This window comes from Phoca vitulina, unplaced genomic scaffold (genome assembly GCF_004348235.1).
Source record: "Phoca vitulina isolate PV1807 unplaced genomic scaffold, GSC_HSeal_1.0 scaffold38, whole genome shotgun sequence".
Lineage (NCBI taxonomy): Eukaryota > Metazoa > Chordata > Mammalia > Carnivora > Phocidae > Phoca > Phoca vitulina.
Genome location: NW_022589741.1, coordinates 9,028,839 through 9,042,110, shown reverse-complemented (window position 1 = coordinate 9,042,110; position 13,272 = coordinate 9,028,839). Strand labels below are relative to the sequence as shown.

Genomic DNA, 13,272 nt, shown 5'->3' with positions numbered 1-13,272 from the left:
GCTGGAACAATCCTAAAATTTGTATGGAATCAGAAAAGACCCCGAATCGCCAAGGAAATGTTGAAAAAGAAAAACAAAGCTGGGAGTGTCACATTACCCGATTTTAAGCTATATTGCAAAGCAGTGATCACCAAGACAGCATGGTACTGGCACAAAAACAGACATATAGACCAATGGAACAGAATAGAGAGCCCAGATATGGACCCTCAACTCTATGGTCAAATAATCTTTGACAAAGCAGGAAAAAAGACAGTCTCTTCAATAAATGGTGCTGAGAAAATTGGACAGCTATATACAGAAGAATGAAACTCAACCATTCTCTAACACCATCCACAAAGATAAACTCAAAATGGATGAAAGACCTCAATGTGAGACAGGAACCCATCAAAATCCTAGAGGAGAACATAGGCAGTAACCTCTTTGACATCAGCCACAGCAACTTCTTTCAAGATTCATCTCTAAAGGCTAGTGACACAAAAGCAAAAATGAACTTTTGGGACTTCATCAAGATAAAAAGCTTCTGCACAGCAAAGGAAACAGTCAACAAAACAAAGAGGCAACCCACAGAATGGGAGAAGATATTTGCAAATGACACTACAGATAAAGGGCTGGTATCCAAGATCTGTAAAGAACTTCTCAAACTCAAGACCCAAAAAATAAATAATCAAGTCAAAAAGTGGGCAGAAGAGATGAACAGACACTTTTCTGAAGAAGACATACAAATGGCTAACAGACACATGAAAAAATGTTCATCATCATTAGCCATCAGGGAAATCCAAATCAAAACCACACTGAGATACTACCTTACACCAGTTAGAATGGCCAAAATGGACAGGGAAAGAAACAACAAATGTTGGAGAGGTTGTGGAGAAAGGGGAACCCTCTTACACTGTTGGTGGGAATGCAAGTTGGTACAGCCACTTTGGAAAACAGTGTGGAGGTGCCTCAAAAAATTAAAAATAGAGCTACCCTATGACCCAGCAATTGCACTACTGGGTATTTACCCCAAAGACACAGATGTAGTGAAAAGAAGGGCCCTATGCACCCCAATGTTCATAGCAACAATATCCTCAATAGCCAAACTGTGGAAAGAGCCAAAATGCCCTTCAACAGATGAATGGATAAAGAAGATGTGGTCCATATATACAATGGAATATTACTCAGCCATCACAAAACATGAATACCCAACTTTTACATCAACATGGATGGGACTGGAGGAGATTATGCTAAGTGAAATAAGTCAAGCAGAGAAAGTCAATTATCATATGGTTTCACTTATTTGTGGAACATAAGGAATAGCATGGAGGACATTAGGAGAAGGAAGGGAAAAATGAAGGGGGGAAATCGGAGGGAGAGATGAACCATGAGAGACTATGGACTCTGAGAAACAAACTGAGGGTGTTAGAGTGGAGGGGGGAGGGGGGATGGGTTAGCCCAGTGATGCATATTCAGGAGGGCACGTACTGCATGGAGCACTGGGTGTTATGCACAATAAATGAATCATGGAACACTACATCAAAAACTAATGATGTATTGTATGGTGACTAACATAACATAATAAAATAAAATTTAAAAATAAATAAATAAATAAATCTTTTAAAAAATAATAAAAATAAAAGTAAAAAATAAACAAACCTCTATTTCTTGTATCTTATATAAAAATTAACTCAAAATGGATCATAGACATAGATGTAAAATCTAAAACTATGAAACTATTAAATGAAAACATAGGAGCAAATCTTCGTGAATTGGGGCTAGGCAAATATTTCTTAGATAGGATACCAGAGTGATAAATAAGACCATCAAAATCAAGAACTTCTGCTCTTCATAAGACACTGTTATGAGAAAGAAAAGACAAGCTGTGGACTAGGAGAAAATATTTACAAATCACATATCTGATAAAGGACAATACAGAATATATAAAGGATCCTCAAAATGCAATAATAAGAAAGCAAACCAAGTTTTTAAAGGGGCAAAAGAATTGAATAGACACTTTGCATAGCAGTAAGTACACAATAAGATGTTCGACATCATTAGCCACTAGGGAAACACAAATTAAAACCACAGTGAGACACTACAACACGTCTAGTAAAATGGCTAAAATACTTTTTTTTAATTGATAACCTCAAGCGCTGGTGAGGATGCGGGGCATCTGGAACTCTCTTTCATCACTGGTGAATACAAAAATAGCACAGCCATTTCAGAAAGCAGCTCAGCAGTCTCTTATAAAGTAAAACATACTCCTACCACACAACCTACCAATCCCACGCCCAGGTATTTACCCAAGTGAAATGGAAATTTACAATCACAAAATAAAAAAAAAGCGTATGTAAAATTTTAGAGCAATGTATTCATATTTTCCCCAAACAGGAAAGTGCCTGACATCTCTCAACTGGAGAATGGATATACAACAATGGACTATCCCTACAACGGAACCCTACTCAGTCTTAAAAAGGAACGAACTACCAACGCACAACAACATGGATGAATCTCAAGTGCATTGTGCTAAGTGAAAGAAGCCAGACTCCAGGGCTATGTACTACAGGATTCTATTTATATAACATCCTGAAATGCAAAAGTAGAGAGACAGAAAACAAGTCATAGGTTACCAGGGGCTGGGGAGGGGAAGGAAAGGGTGGCTACAGGGGAGTTATTTGGAGTGAAAGAACGTTCTCTATCTTGATTGCCCTGATGGTTAAACCACTGGATGTGTTTGTCCAAACATGCAGAACTGTATAAAAATACAGATGAATTTGACTATATATACATTATTCCTTAGTGAAAAGAAAAATAAAAAAGGATCACCGTGGCTGTTAGGTTGAGAACAGACTGTGGGGAAAGGCTGGAAGCAGGGAGACTATTAGGAGTCCAGGTGAGAGATACAGTGGCTTGGATTGAATGTGGCTCTAGAATATGGCAGGACATAAGTTATCTGTGACTTGCAGACACAGTTGCAATGAAGAGGCAAGGGTGAGGGGTGAGGTGAGCATGTGCAGACAGCACTGGATCCTGGACCACTAATGACTCTTTCAAGAAATCCGCATGGACCCATCCCTCTAGATGAGCTCCAGCTCAGAGACTGCCCTGGGACTTTCCCAATCTCCACACTGCAAGTCCTGCATCCAGGGAAACTCTGAAGTCCCGAGCACACCAGGATGGGTGGTCATCTAGGCCTGGTCCCTGACCTGCCCAGGTTGAAGGGCTGCTCCATTCAAGGCCCAGACAGCTGCTCTGGTCACCCTGCAGTTCTGCCTGCCCTATGGGCTGGTGTCACTGCTCTCCATCCCTGACCAGCCTCTAAGCTCCCTTCTGATACTGCTCACATGTGAGAGGCTGTAGGAATGCTTAGTAACAGAGCGGCATTCTGCTGCTTTCCATGTCACCTTCCCTTCAGCCACTTGTATGAAGGCTGTCAGATGACTCTTGATATCAGGAAGAAATGAGTGGATTCCTCACTCCACTGCCAGGAAGTCGGGAGCACTGAGCTGGGGACGCACCTTTCCCTCTCGTCTCACTTTTGCAATGCCTCTTTTGAAACAGATTCCGTGACTTTTGCTTTGGTCTTACCCATCTTGACATCTCCATGGTTGTGCATGTTGAAAACACTCCCTCCTTCTTAGCATCTCTCGGCTTGCTACCATGCTTCCCTCCCCTGGAACTCCTCCTACCTTTCTGATATGTTTCTCAGCTTCCTGATTGCCTAATGAAGAGTGTGCTGGCGGAGCAGTCTGGAGTAACATTTGAGGGTCAAGACGTTGACATTAAATAGGACCTGGGTTCGAATCCCAGCTTTGTCAATTTCTAGCAGCATGACTTCTGACACATTACTCCTCTGAACTTCAGGTTTGCCCTCCGTACAATGGGTATAGTGTATGCCACCTCATCGGATTATTGTGAGGATGAAAGGAAATGAGATTATGTATAAAGGTGAAAAAAGCTCAGCACAAACTTGTAATAGAATGAGCAGCACATAAACACAGCTCTTGGTGTTACAACATCTTTCCAACAGTAATATTCAACAACAGGGAAGTGGTTAATAAGTTAGGCTACACCATGATTTATTTATAGAATACTATATGATGAAGCCATTAAAAATAATGTTCTGAAGAATATTTAATGACACAGAAAAACGTTCACAATATAATTTTAAGAGAAAAAAAATCAGGCCATAAAACTCAGGTCCCTATTCTGTTCTTTAAAAGAAGTATGAGTGTGTATGTGTGTCGTGCATATGTATTTAGAAAAAAAGAAATCTAGAAAATGTTGGCTGTTTTTCTTCTTCTTTACTTCTTCACTTCTTTATATTCTTCTGAATTTTTAAGGTTTCACTAATGAACATGCGTTACGATCATAACAATAGATATTTCTGAAATTCAGTCATCAATTTTTTCATTCAACAGATTTTTTTTCTAGCACACATTATGTGCCAAGCAATATTTGAGACTCTGGGGATGCTATAATAAAAAAGCTAACAGGCAGGTTTTTCTCAAGATACCACCTAGCCTTGCACTGAATTCTCCTTAATTGTTTTATGCACTCGTTTTGTCTCCACAAATAAATTAATTCCTCAAGGGAAGGAAGCACACGGTCCTCTTCTTATCACATCATACTCCATGCACTCAGGAAGAACTCAGTAACGTGTTGCACTTCAAGACCTGAGCATTGGTTGAAAAGTAGCCAATTTCCTACAATCGTTTATTATAGGAAGTAAAGAAGAGGTGCCTTCTTATATGGGGCTCCCTTCCTCCCTTGTCCTGGGCATGAGAGGGCTGAACATTCAAAGCTGCCACCTGTGGACCTTTCTTAGAATGTTTTTCAATGCGTAAATACACAGGATTACAAAAAAAGAAAAAAGGGGGGAAAAAACTAAATATGCTACAATACAATTACCAAAGTATTTTAAAATTCTCTTTAGTATAATAATAGATTTGCTTCTCTGTGCTGTGTTTTAAAAATTATATTTGAAGTACAGTCAAGTTAAAACTGAATTTTAATTTTTAAAGATAACCCCCTATAAAGACTGCTTTGGCTTACCTTAAATAAGAACATAAAATGGTGGAATGGTTTTTTTCAAGATAATACGCATGTCCTATTAGAAATCCAATTGATTTTGATATTTTTTTTATGGTGACAATGTTGAAAATCCAATCCTCAAAAATACAGTGCTGAAAATGGGATTAAAAACTCCACAGCACTCTCACAAAGATGAGTGTCTCCTGAAGACCACCAAAACTCCCTGAGGCTTTTTAGTGAAACTCTAGTTATAGTGGGTTTGTGATCCTAAGATCAATGAATTCATCTTTGGCTAGGTCAACACCTCTGATGCAATTCATATCAGAAAGAAAAAGCACCCTACTCTAGTGTTCAATTTTGTTACCATCAAGATAGAAATAACTTTTCAAAGAGTTCTAAAGTGCTTCCAGGTGTTTGTAGATTACTCTTTTCAAGGAAATTGACAGAATTTTGTAACTCAGCTCCATTGAGGTAAAGCACTTGTAAGTTTGCAAAGATGTCAGCCTCATATCAGCAGTGGAGCCAAGTAAGCTCAGAATGTTTTCGGAGGCATCCATAATGGTGGTATCAGGGAATTAAGAGTCATCTCATTCTTATGGTTAAAAATACCTGCCAAGGAAGCCAACCAACCCACAGACAAAATTCTTTCTTTCAAAGTGCTCCAAGAATGGATTTTCTGGTTCTATTAGAAAAAGTAAAACTTGCCTCTTCAAAGTCAGTGAGCTTCTCTAAGGTAGAGAAATCCCTCATTTTCTATTGTTTCTTGACACACCCTTTTGATGAAGGTGATGACTTTTAATGACCGCCAACAAAACTTGTCCCAGGATTTTTGGAAAATCCTGAATATGTCTATGTTAAATGCAGCAAGTGAAAACACAATAGTTGTTCTTTGTTGACATAAGCAGGGTCATCACGAACAAAAGGAGGTCGCTATGTTGAAAGAGGTCTATGGTTTCATTGGGTGGCTTGCTGACAGGAGTGGCAAGGCTGCCGACCCCTCCATAATCCACTTCAAAATACGCCAGCCGTTCTTCATGGAAGCACCTCCCCTGACTAGAGAGCCATTTCCCTGCTTCTCAGCATGCCCCGTGCGTGTGGCTTTAGGTAAACTTCCTCCAGAAAAGTGAGCCTTCTTCTGTCTGGCACTTGCAAAGAAACTTCAGGAGTGCTTCCAGAAGAAGTTTTCATGAAACAGCAAATCCACATTTTCGAAGTGTCTTGGCTTTTTCAAATTGAGCTTTCTTCATCCACATACACACAAAGCTCTTCATTTTCTTGGATGCATTGTCTCGATTGACAGACATGAGGGACTCTCTCAGTCTTCCTGACTTCAAAATTCCCTTCTCAAGAATCTTTCCACAATAGTAAGGAAGTCATTGTGGCTTTTATGTCCCATCCCTTCATTAATGAAAAGAAACCAGCTACACAGTTTTGATCACACCTTCCTTTTCTTTGCCAGCTCAAGATAAGCTGGGTCTGTAAAAAATAAATAATACATAAAGCTAAACTAAAACATTTTTGTTCTTTGACATTCTTTGAAATGTAATATTTTGTTTATGGTTCCTAAGTAATTTGTTTGATAAATCTACATAGAAGGGAATAATTTGTATGTTAATTAAGTAAAGTATAAAACATTCATTAAATTTTATGAAAGGTAAGTAAAATGAGGCAGTTTTTATGATTAGACAGAGTGCTTGCACTAGTAACGTCTTCTCACCTTTGTGAAGACCAGGGGATTAGATAGTTGCTCAACAGTCCTGTTCTTGAAATTTAGCAATTGCTTCATGTGACTCTCTGTGACTTTCTAGAAATAATGGTTCTCATTTCTCATATTGTCACTATTTCCCACCGAGGTATTCTTTTAAGTGTGTGGCATTTTCACTGAACAATAACACAAGAACAACATGTGAATGATATACTGTGCATGCAAGACTCTACTTCAAAACACAAACATTGTGCAAACAGAGTAAAAACAGAAAAATAAATCAGAGAAAGGACTTCCACTGCTCACAGAGCTTACCACACTGTGCATAACCCGTGTCACCGTGCAATCTGTTAGCGACCACAAGGAGTTACTTTAAATCTCACACTTCAGCAGTCAGCTCAGCCATCAGACATGTTTGAGCTCATCTATGTCACCAAAGGCTGCCCTGCCAAAGGAGAGTGAAAAACTCTCATGAGAGCAATTCAGATGGACGAAACTTGGGCAAACTATGAAAATGATTCATCTCCTTCTGCATATTGATCCACAAACATTTACAGTTAAGGAATGTTGGAATGCGTGGGTCGCCCCCATGAGAACACTCCTAACTCACTGCCCAGTGGCCGCCCTACCCATACACAGAGTGGCCACTGCCAGCTAGAATGGAGGAGAGTTCTTCCGGAAGACTGATCCCACATTTCCAGGGGCTATCTAATAGCTTCTGTAATTTCAAAATAGTGGTGGGTGTAAATGACATTTCAGATACCTACAGCAACTGTAATGTGATATGAAAATATTTGTGATTTCCATTGATGACAAAAATCACAGGTCATGCTCTTACTAGCAGCTTGTTGTCACACTCGTAATTGAAGGAAATGCTACATCTCAGATACAGGATAGTAAAAATGAAGCTGTAATTTTTCCCTACCTATGTTCATGGCCGCTCCAACTTCTATTCCACAGACCCCGTGGGCCCATGGATCCAGTTAAGAACCTCTGTTTTATATTGTTCATAGTGGTCCAAGAGAACGGTTTCCAAATTTCAGGTAAGAGAAATAAGGAAAAATAGCAAGTTTTTATAATGCTAAATTCTTTAAGCTTAAAAGGTTTTTTTCTTCTTTGCTTTTAAAATATCTTTTTGATGAAATGATAGAAACAGTAGATAGTAATTTTTTTAAGTCTTTACCAGGTAAAAATGAAAAGTTGGCAATCCTGTCTCCAGTTGCCTCATCCACTCCTTTTATCATGTTTATTGGTCTAAGAAATCCAAAACCTGGGGCTTGGTCCAGGACACCATGGCAAATCCAAAGAGCCCCAATATCTAGTCTCACCTAACAGAACCCAGGTCCATTTACCTGCTCCTCAGGTAAGGTAATCTGTTCCTAGTCCAGAGCAAAATCCTGAGCAGTCTAAGCTGTCATGGTAAACCTCCTGCCTGAGCAGAGATTGATTTACAGGGTGGAAACATGCCTCAGTTTGGCCAGTTGAACTTGAAAATAATGGGATTGTGACTGGGTGTCTGATGTCTGGAAATGCTGATCCCACCACCCAGAAGCCCTGCCGCCGAGGCATTCCCTGCTATGTGATATGGTTCCTAATTGTTTATGACTACTGAGTTGGGGGATTTCTCTAACATACAAATGAAGTTATCCTAACTGACCCAGCTAGAAACTTTGGGAAGCTTTCGGAAGGGGCATTACCTCTTAAAAAAATTGCATCAGGGTACTAAATGAGCTTGCCTGTCCCTGTTTATATCAATTATCCCTCCTTCAACCCTAACTCAAGCTACTCCCCACCATGTTGCTGATTTTACCTCCTACATATCCCCCAATCCGTCCTATTCTTTCCATTTCCACTGCCAACTCTAGCCCAGCTACTGCTAGCTGTTCAGTCTACACAACTGATGGGCACAGCCCTCCAACCGGCTTTCTTGCTCCCACAAGGGCCTCTTCCAAACCACAGCCAAGTGATTTTGTTTCAAACCAGACCAGCTCACATCACTTTCCTGGTTAGAACCTTGCAATGGTTTTCTATTGCACTTGGAATAAAGTGCAAACTACGTAAGTTACCTACAAAGCTCTACAGAACTTGGCCCTCCACACCCCTTACCCCCGCCCTCTGGCTGCAGTCACACAGCTCCCCACCCCCACCCCTGCCACACCTCCTTAGAGCCTTCAGACCCTTGAGATCTCTGCTCAGCAACCACTGCCTCAGGGAGATCCCTGATGACCCCATCTTCCACCAGGACCAGATCTGGCCCCCAGTATGTACACTCCACAGCACTGTGTATAGTCTTTCCTCATATTTAACACAATTTTCAATCACCCATTTATTTGTGGGATTAGTTGATGTCTTTTTTCCCTACTAAAATGTAAGTTCCCTGTCTTGTTCACCACTGCATTCCCAGCCCCTAGAAGAGTGTAGGTGTTCAAAAGATATTTGTGGAAGGAATGGTTGGATGTTCACAAATCATCACAGATACTCCCAGGCAGTAGCTTGTCTCCAACGAGTATCTGGCTTCAAAAACCTTACACAGGATCCCTGTTCACCAGCTACCAGAGTCCTGCTCGCGGGCACAGCATCTTTGCCCCTGATTACTCCCTCTCCACGCAGTGCTGGAGGTGGAGAGAAGCGTGCCCTCCTACTGCTTCTAAGGGTGACTCAAATCTCACCCACACTCCCTCCAAATCATGGAAGGAGGCAAGACTACATAATGTCTGCTATGGACTGAATGTTTGTGTCCCTCCAAATTTCATATGTTAAAGCCCTAACATCACAGTGTGGTGATATTAGGAGATAGGGCCTTTGGGACAGGACTAGATATAATGAGTTCATAAGGGTAGGATCCTCATGATGGAATTAATGTCCTTATAAGAAAAGGAAGAGACTAGAACTCTCTCTCTCTGGACTTAGCAAGAAGGTGGCCATCTGTAAACTGGGAAGAGAGATTTCAGCAGACACAGAATCTGTGGGCATCTTGATCTTGGACTTCCCAGCCTCCAAACTGTGAGAAATAAATGTTTGTTGTTTAAACCATCAAGTCAATGGGTTTTGTTACAGCAGCCTGACTAAGAAAACATATCAAACATGTGGGCTACAGAACCAGAGACATGGCCTCATTCCAGTTCTGACACTTATATTCCCCAGGATGAGGTAGCTATTATCCCAGAGCCTCAGTGCCTCATTTGTAAAATGGGATAATAAGAGTATGAACCACACAGAGTTGCCATGGGGATTAAATGAGGAAGGCTCTCAGCAGAATGCGTGGCACACAGTATAAACATTCAGCCACTCTATGCTTGTCTGAATTACTGTCATAGAGCTGAGGCACAACCTTAGAGATTAACTAGTAAACAGGCTGATTTCACAGATGAGGAGACATGATCCAAAGAGGCTCCAGTGGCAGAACCAGGAGGAGGAGCCAGGGTGGTCAGTACTTTTCCATCACAGTGCGTGTTCTGACAGCTCGTGGCCCTCCCAGGGCTGAGAAAGAGCATGAAGAGGGAGAAGCCAGGGGATTCTTTCCTCCTGGCCCAGGATGGGTTGAACTAATAAGTGAACGCAAAAGGACCAGAGGGGTGCCTCTCTGCCCCCAGAGAATGTCCATCCCCACAGGAGCATAAAGAGACATAGTCTAGAAGAATGTCCTAATTAACCCAGTACTGTCCATCTCTTTTACCAGGCCATCCTAGGAAGGACTTTCCAGACTGTTTACTTGGCTTTCTTTCAACACTGTGGTAGCTTTCTCACTGTCCTGGGACCAACATAAATGAATTTCCTGCTAATAGCATCCTCATCATGCCAACACCCAAATGTTATTCTGTGAGGATGCAATTCAGAGAGCCTCGCGTGCACACACGCATCTGAGCAAAAACATATATTCCTTCATGCCTGCCTAGTGTTGCAGCTGAGCAGCTGCTTGACAACCAGGGGGAAGAAGGAAAAGAGAAAGACAGAGCGAGAGGGAGACAGAGAGAGAGAAGAACCTCTAAGAAGTACATGTGCCCACAGGAGCAACACAATCAATCACTTCCAAAGGGCATACTTCCTCTGGAAAAAAGGTTTAAGGGAATAAGCAAGCAGATGTAATAAAGAATTTTGAATCTATTGATTGAAAACTGTTGTATTTCCTAACTATTGGAGAACACATCATTTTTGCATTAGGCAATCGATTTATGACTTATATAAATAGAAAACAGAGGAACTTTCCAAGAGATGGGCAAGTTTAGCAGAGACGCCTCACTCTGTTACGCTGCGAAGCCCACCTCTCCCTCCCTGTTGTCTTTGTGATGAGGCGCGTCCAGACGGAAGGCCCCCTCTGTTCCTGCACTATTAGTAACCACCTCCAGGATGGCAAGCAGCTGCTCCCGGAATGCACCGCACTCTCCTTTGTCTCCTGCCTCTGCCAGAGCTGCTCCCCTGCCAGGGACCCCCTCCTCTGGCCTCTTTACCCATGCCTGTCCACCATTATTCACCTGGAAGGTGGCCCTCCAACTCCACCTCCCACTGAAGCCGTACCTGGTGTCCCCGGGCACCGCTCAGAGCTCCCTGCAGGGGGTTCCAGGGGTGCCCTGTGCCCCCACTCTTATGACAATGATCACACCGCTGCAACTACTACTTCTAAGACAGAGATTTCCCCCCACACATTTTTATGTTCTGATAGGTCACTGTACCTACTTCTATTGTGATACTGACTACTCTGCCCACAGGCTCATTTTCAAACATGCCCGTTTTCCACATCTGTATGTTTCTAAGATAAGGATGTTTTGCAAACAATGCGTACATTTAGTGTGGTACTGTTTCTGACTTTTTTTTTCCCTCTCAAAAACTCTTATTATATTGGGAGTGCATCTTTTTTTTTTTTTAATATTTTATTATTTATTTGACAGAGAGAGACACAGCGAGAGAGGGAACACAAGCAGGGGGAGTGGGAGAGGGAGAAGCGGGCTTCCCGCGGAGCAGGGAGCCTGATGAGGTGCTCAATCCCAGGACCCCGGGATCATGACCTGAGCCAAAGGCAGACGCTTAACGACTGAGCCACCCAGGCGCCCCTGGGAGCGCATCTTAAAATCAAAGAAATGTCACTTATTTGTGTGTCTGATCTCCCCTCTCCACCGTGAATTGTGGGAGCAGGACCTGTGTTCTGACCATCTTCGTGTGTCCGTCCCTATGCCGAGTGCCTGCTCAGCAGCCACTGCTCCACAGATGGAGAAGGGGGGGGGGGCGGACAAAGGAGGAAAGAGGGAAGAAAAGGAGGAAGGAAGGGAATCTCTTACACTCTACAGCCTACGAAGCACCTTCACATCCCGCTTTCACTTAGCTTGAGTTCCCCTCACAGGGCATGGGGGCTTCTCTCCCAGAGATTCTCCTTGGAGTTTTCCTGGTCACTGCAGTCCGGGCACTCATGTGTGCTACAGGTCCTCAGCACAACACAGGGCAGTCAGCCAGCTAGGGCACACACCACAGAGGGAGAAGCGATCAGGAGGAAAGTCACAGATTCTGGTATCCTACAATTCAGTGCCACAGGACAGATGACTCCTCTGTGAACCCTGCCCCCCGCTCCCCAATGAGCAAGAGCTCAGCCCAGTGAGCTCCATCATGTCTCAGCTCTTTGTCAGGCCCCCCGAGCTGCCAAACTCACCCTTATGTATCCACCTATTTCCCAAGACTCCAGTCAGAGGCTTTTCTCACTCCCCCCAACGCATGCCTTGCCAGGGACATGGTCCCTGGCCCTCAGCTCTCCCAGACCTCATCGCCCTCTGAATAGCACCTGCCATCTGAGCTAGGCTTATTAGCACCGTTCATACTATTCTTTTATAGCGTTTCCCACAGCAGAGAGCTAAGCACATACCTCATCAGAATTCGAACATGACTGAAACAAATTAATATGACAATCAGCTTTTCTGGGCTCCTCTGCCCTTCTTCATTTCCTTGGTCCACCATTCCTTCTGCTCCTAGCCCAGACAAATCCTTCTCTTGGAGGCTCCCTGGTCGGTTGAGAATTATGCCCCTTGCTTCTGGTTTTTCCAGGTATTTTGTTGGAGGTACGCCTGGACCGTGCTCCAAGCAGCCCCCTGAAGCTCAGGCCGTATCGGACAGCTCTCTGAACTGGGCTCTGTCCTTATAGGTTCTTCTCTGTTCCGGTCAGATAACCACTTTCATGGGTTCCTGTGCAATGCTTTGACCATCAAGGTGGCATTCGAAGTGGGAGAAGGGCCGCGGCGTCACACTGCTGGCCTGCTCCCGCTCACAGCTGGCTCCATTAGGCTCTGCTGACGCAGGCTGCTGTCAAGGCAGGTTCTCATTCTTCACACCGTTAGAAAAAACAGAATTCAATTGAGTAAATTTGAAGATCTAATTGGCTTTATTCAATGATTCATGAATCGGGAAGCATCCCATCTAGCACATAGAATGGTGCTCCAAAGAACTGTACAAAATAAAAGGCTTCTATAGGCAGAAAGGGGGCAAGATAAAGAGTGGACTGTTTCGGGCAAGGTCACCTTCCTTTGGGTAAAGGCGGCGGGGGAGGGGGGACTGCCTATCCAGCAGATGACCTC

At 43.0% G+C, this 13,272-nt stretch overlaps 1 long non-coding RNA gene across 1 annotated transcript; it reads right to left on the bottom strand.

Moving 5' to 3' along the window:
* Positions 1–6,729: 6,729 nt before the first annotated feature.
* Positions 6,730–13,013, bottom strand: LOC116647040. Its single transcript, XR_004302263.1, has 3 exons — positions 12,567–13,013; positions 11,992–12,163; positions 6,730–7,163 (listed from the first exon to the last, which is right to left on the bottom strand). It is a non-coding gene; the product is annotated as an uncharacterized LOC116647040 (long non-coding RNA).
* Between the last annotated feature and the right edge of the window lie 259 nt (positions 13,014–13,272).